Below are 6,813 nucleotides of genomic sequence, written 5' to 3'. Positions count from 1 at the left end.
ACAGATGTAATTAATATCTAAACTATATAATTCAATCAAGATCACAAATGTAATCAATCACATGTAATCATAAACCTAGAAATTAAATTGAACAAATTATGTGTGTAATCATAAACTAGAAACATATATAAACTTTCTAATCATATGAATCATCTAGATATGTCATGTATCATAAATGGACCATAAAAATGTACATACATGTCAATACATATATAAATGTCAAATCATAAACATGTATGTATATCTCACTCAAAAGATAAATGATAAACTAAACATATCGTGCATATGTATCCTAAACTAGAGAGTCATCCAGGCACATATCAATAGACTGATCCATTCAGTGAGACTAATGAGCATCATGTGCTTACAAAATATCAACTGAGCCTTGCAAATTTAGTGTATAAAAATTTGTTATACATACATGTACATATATGTAAAAATTAAATTAATTTAAAAGTCTAAATTTAAATTTGACCTAAGCACTAGTGGGTGCCACATCCATCATATCTATACTCCTACCAGTAGTAAGTGTCATATCGATAATGTCTCTTCTCCCTCCATGATCGGATCCCACATTGGAAGAAGTACGCTCTACTACCTATGCCTAGAAAAATATTATTCATTTGAAAATATCAATACATGTATAAATATACTTGTGTATAGAATTGAACTATTGTACCATTTTTTTTAAAAAAAGAGGCACCTAGGTCTAAGGAGAAAGAGGGTCATCCATGACATGTGCTATGGTGTCATCAACAAAAACTCCATCTCCAATCGTGTCAATACTCTAAAATAATGAAGACTACAAAGGGGTAACTAGTTGAGGTGAAAGTGGTGTAGAGCCAGTGGTATTTATGACCAATATCATCTCCATATATGATCCCATCCCAGTGCCAACCTCAATCTAACTCAAATCTCATAGATTATCCTTAAGAATGTGTAGCCCATCAGTAGTAATAGTAACATCTGTTAGAGTAAATAATTAATTAATTATTAATTATTTATTCTATTTACTTAAGCTTACTTAGGTTAATGCATTTATTTAATATTTAGTATTTAATAGTTGCAGAGATAAGTTGTTGACAACACTAGAGTTTGTTCCTTTCTAGCATGTTTCACCTTTTTGTAGAAGTGTGCTTGGTTGTCAACCTTATCTTCTACCTCCTTCCAAGCTTGTTCTACAAGCTTCCTTGAGGTCTTTATAAGTGACCTCTCTCTCATTGTAAATTCATTCCATTCTCATTGTAAATACAATTTCATTGTTTTTGCATATGTTCTCTCTCATGTCCATTTATGGTTTTTCCAAGCTCCACCTCTTCCTTGTTGGTTTCTCTTTGATAGGTTATTTGCATGAAGGTGATCTTGGCAAGTTGTGGAGTTGGATTTCATCAACTCCTACAACATCTGCAACTCATATCCCATCAAATGGAGCTACACTAAACTATTGAGCATCTGACTACTATGTTGAGTGTCACACTAAGTGCTAAGGTGAGTGCTGATTTGAAAAATGTGTTAGGTTTTGTGTTGAATGCTAAACACAAAAGTCCTACATGTACCCTACTATGTATCTCTAATCCTATCTGTGATGTCTTGTAAAGGTATCCTCTAAATATTGGCATTGTATGAATATGCCTATAGCAGATCATCTTAAAAATACAATGCCATATCCATATGTTTGTGCTCCCCACTAAGGCCACATATATCTCCAGGAGTAGGAAGACATGTAGTTCTATAAGCCTAATCACTCAACATGGTAGATGCAATATGAGATGATGCCTCTGAAGATGATCTTGGTCGATTGGGTCTGCTCATAATATATCTACCCAGAGTGTTGGATGTAATGCTACTAGCTACAACTGTAATGTGTCCTATCCTATCAATTACTTCCCTTTGAGAAGAAATAAAAAATCTATTTGTAGTAGCAACCCTTACTGGGGTCACAACTATAGTCCTTTGACCCATCAACTATCGAGGATCACATCGAGGTCAACTGGCTAGATGATATTCATTGCGATTTGCAATTCTACCACGAACTTGACCATGATATGCTAGAAGATCTAAATAGTTGATGTTGTACCCCAAATGGACCTTCACGTATAACTGCTGGTCAAAATATGATGGTATTTAAAGTCATTATTGGGATAACAACCATTTGCTACAAGAAATCAAGGGTATATCATGCATGCAATCTTTAGCATAATTCCTCTCGTAGCCTAATATCCCTTTACTTGGGCCTGACCCTCATAATATGGGAATACCTCTTGTTTGATAATCTCCTTAGGGACTAGGATTTGAACTTGGGCTAAGGAAATATCACCCTAGAGCTTTTCTCTAAGATTTAGAAAAATCCTATCAATAGATTGAGGTGCAAATGTAGTATGTGATTTAAGTCTATAAGTAAGATCTCAAAGACCTGTATAAATCTTCTCACAAATACCTCTATATAAATTATTAGTAGAACTATCAAATGACTCTTTGAGTTGTGCCATCTTCATAGATGCAAAATGGAATATATTGTCCATATTGGGAATGTGAGAGTGAATAGACACTCCCTATCCATGTCCCTATCCCTGTCCCTACTTCTAAACATGTCTATGTCCATGCTATTGTCCCTAACCCTAAGGCTTCTCATGATCATGTCCCTATCCCTGATCTTGAGGCTGCCCATGATCCTATCCCTAACCCTTATCTTTATCGTGTGATGCCATGTACATAGGTAATATGTGCAAATTAAATATAAACTCTAGGCCCTATTAAATGTTAAAACCTATCCTATTACAACTTAAGAGGTGGACTATTAGGTGTTGATTGGTCATATTAGACATGTTAATATGCTATTTAAATTAAGAGGTCCTATTAGGCCCTAAGACATATCCTATTAAGGGTACATAAGCCATATTACATCTTAATCTATGTCTTATTTGGTGTCAATAGGTCAAATTAGGTGTTAATAGGCCAAATTAGGTCAGCGAGGAGAGAGAAAGTGAGGGGAGGGAGAGGAGAGATAAAGTGAGGAGAGTGAATAGAGAGAGAGGAGAGAAGAGAGAAAGTGAGGGAAGAGCAAGGAGAGTGACAGAGTTAGAGGAGAGAGAAAGAGAGATTGAGCAAAGGAAAGAGAGTGTGAAGAGAGAGAGTGAGTAGAGAAAAAGTAAGAAGAGGGAGAGGAGAGAGAAAATGAGGAGAGAGATACTAAGGAGAGAGAGTGAGATGAGAGAGAGAGTGTGTGTGTAAGGAGAGAGAGAATGAGGTGAGATAGTGAGGAGATAAAAGATGAGGAGAGAGAAAATGAGGAGAAAAAAGTAAGGAAAGAGAAAGTGAGCATAGAGAAAGTGATGAGAGAGAAATTGGAGAGAGAGTTAGAGGGGATAGAGAGAGGATAGGAAAGAGAAACTAAAGAGAGAGAATGAGGAGAAATAATGTGAGAGGAGACAAAGTGAGTGGAGAGAGAAAGTGTGGAGAGAGAGTAAGGAGAGATAAAGTGAGAGGAGAGAGAATGATAGGACAAAGAGAGTATGAGGAGAGAGAAAGTGAGGAGAGAAGAAGTGAGAGGAGAGAGAAAGTGAGGAGAGTGAGCGAGGAGGGAGAAAGTGAGGAGAGATAGAGAGGAGAAAGAAATCGATATGAGAGAGAGTGAAAGGAGAGAAAAAAGTGAGGACATAGAAAGTGAGACGATAGAGAGTGAGGAGAAAGAAATTGAGAGGAGAGAGAGTGAGAAGAGAGAAAGTGAGAGGAGAGAGCGTGTAAGAGAGAGAAAGTGAGAAAAGAGAGAAAGTGAGGAGAGAGAGTGTAAGAAAAGAGAAAGTGAGGAGGGAGAAAGTCAAAGGAGAGAGAAAGTGAGGAGAGTGACTGAGAAGTGAGAAAGTGAGGAGAGAGAGTACAAAGAGTGAGAGGAGAGAAAAATTGAGAAGCAGGGGAGGATAAGAGAGAGAAAGGAAGGAGAGGGAAATCAAAGAGAGAGAGGAGAGAGAAAGTGAGAGAGAGAGAAACTAAAGAGAGAGTGATGAGAGAGAAAGTGAGAGGATTGATCTAGTGTGAGGAGAGAGCAAGTGGAGAGAGAGAGTGAGAGGAGAGAGGGAGTGAAAAGAGAGAGCATGAGGAGAGAGAAAGTGAGGAGAGAGAAAGTGAGAGGAGAGAAAAAGTGAGGAGAGAGAAACTAAAGAGATCTAGAGAGATTCGAGAGAGATTCAAGTGAGGAGGGTGAGAAGAGAGAGAGTGAGGGGAGCTCAGAGAAAGTAAGGGGAGAGAGAGAAAGAGTGTGTAAGTTAAATTATTTTTTATTTTCTATCCAGCTAGTACTATATTTTTGTTTTTTGATTTCTATGTAGACCTAGAGTTTTTCATTTTCTAAACTAAATATTTTTTACAACTATAGTTTTAACTATGTAATTTCAATATTTTCTAACTATTATTGTGTTAAAAACTATCTAGCATAATAAAAAATTACAAATCTATGTACATAAAACTTAAAACAATGTGTAAACATAAAAATAATTAAGATATATTAAAAAATAACTAAATTTTCATTAAAAATAACTAAACATTCATTAAAAATAACTAAATACTCATTAAAAATAACTAAATATTCATAAACAATAGAAAAATGAAGAAAATACATACCTGAATGCTCCAAAGAGGTAAACAATGGTAGACAGATCTATGCTGATGCAAGCTATGATGTCACAAACTTCATACCAAGCCACTTGGTCCACAAACTCATACAAGAAAGAATGAGATAAAAAGGAAAAAAAAAGTGAATTTCAAAATTTTTGGTGGATTTTTAGGGCTTTGAATGAAGCTAGGCTTCATTCAAAGCCCCTCTACCAATGTGTTATGTCAGGCTTTGAATGAATCCCCTATGGACCTTCATTTGAAGGTCAGGCTTCATTCAAAGCCTCTAAAAAAGGACGTCACTCTTTCCATCTGATTTCTTCATGATGGAAAGTGGGAAGCATTATTGTAAACCTACCCATCATAGATTTTTACAAGAATTAAAACTTTTGGAGGAGAGAAATTAGAAGATGCGGGTGTATGGAAGATATCAAAAACTTTGACACCTTCATATGGATAGAGAACACAAATTATTGAAAATGTTAGTCCCTTGAAAACTGATTTTACAGGAGAAACTCTTCTTAGGAGGTTACAGTTAGAAGAAATGTGGATGAGACAAAGTGGAGAACTTCCTAGAGTTGAAATTGTTTTTAGTAGATTAAGTGTTTAGCCTATGTTGACATGGAGTGCAAGTACTAGTGGAGACTATGTCAGTTGCACCCGAACAAAAGTTGAAGAAGAAGAAAATATTAAGGAAATATTTTTCTACTTGTAAAGAGAGAACTTGAAGATAACAAAGTCTCCAAATCATGGACTTTTAATGAATATATTTATTATTTTTCTAGTTTTCCTAAGAGAGTAAAGAAGTATAAGATGTCCTATAAACCAAGCATGCTTAAGGATTACCATTTTGCAAATGATGAGGAATTTCATGCTAGATTAGAAGAATTCTTAAGTGAAAGTGATGATGATAATGATAAAATAGGATTTGTTTCTATTAAGGAAGAAATCCTTGAGAAAGAACCGAGAGAATAAAAATCATTAGTATCACAAGTTGAAATGAAGAAATTTGATTGAATTATTAATAGTGGTTGCTCCCATCACATGAATTGAGATATGAATACGTTTTTTGAATTCAAGAGCTAGAATAGAGGAACTATTAGAGTTTGAAACAATGGAGCGTGTCATATAAAAGAAAAATGATCTATTACACTTGATGGAAATACTAGTACTAAACATGTTTATTTTGTTGACTATTTGAAATATAATCTTTAAGTTTTGGACAACTAGTGGACAAGGGATATTAGTTGCAATTTATAGAGAAGACTAGTATTATAAAAGACAAAAATGGTTCATTAACTAGTATCGGTATGAGGTAATGTATTTCAGTTAAATGCTACTTTGATGACATGTTTAGTTTCTAAGGTTGATGATAATTGGTTGTGGAATAAGATATTTTCTCATATCAATTTTGAAAACATTGTAAAGGTCAATACTACATTTGGAGCAAGAGACTTGCCTAAGATTGTGCATATGTGCAGGATCATGGTCAACCAAACTATGGCTTTAAATGGCAATGAAAAACCAACAAATTAGGGTTATGTCAACTTGACAAATAATTTCAAAGTGGTTTTGGACTTTATATCAAAAAGTTGTAAGAAAATAATCTATAGGAAATTGAATGTAGTTTCTAAATTACTAGGCATTATCTGGAGAAAATAATATTTGATAGGTCAAAATTTTGGATTTTAATGCAGTACTACAAAAATTTTAGGGTGAAAATAAAAAGTAGGTCTATGTCTGACCACCTTAATCAAAACCAAATGATAATATTATATATATATATATATAAATATATATATAAAGTAGACTCATGCCCAGATGTGACACATATTTTTGGGTATTTTAATTCCAAATAAATAATTAAATATGATTTTTCTACTATAACTTTTCCAAAATTAAAAAACTCTCATGTCTGACCACCTTAACTAATTGTAAACTTTACCAAATTTTTTTTTTTCCCTTATACTAGGTTAAGCATAGAATGTGACACAACTTTCAGAATTGAAAAATGTTATACCGTTTGAAAGTTATAGATGTTTTTCAATCAGTATGTCAATCGACACTTTACAAACATCTTCATTAAAAATTAGCTAATAAATACTTATCAAACTCAAATTTTGACATCAATTATATCGATGGAATCTTGAGTGTTATAAAAAACCGTTTTCATTTAATTGAATTTTGATGAAAATAATATTGTTA

Source organism: Cupressus sempervirens, chromosome 11 (genome assembly GCF_028749045.1).
Source record: "Cupressus sempervirens isolate cs-2001-9-10 chromosome 11, ASM2874904v1, whole genome shotgun sequence".
NCBI classification, from domain to species: Eukaryota; Viridiplantae; Streptophyta; class Pinopsida; order Cupressales; family Cupressaceae; genus Cupressus; species Cupressus sempervirens.
This window is presented reverse-complemented; position numbering follows the sequence as displayed.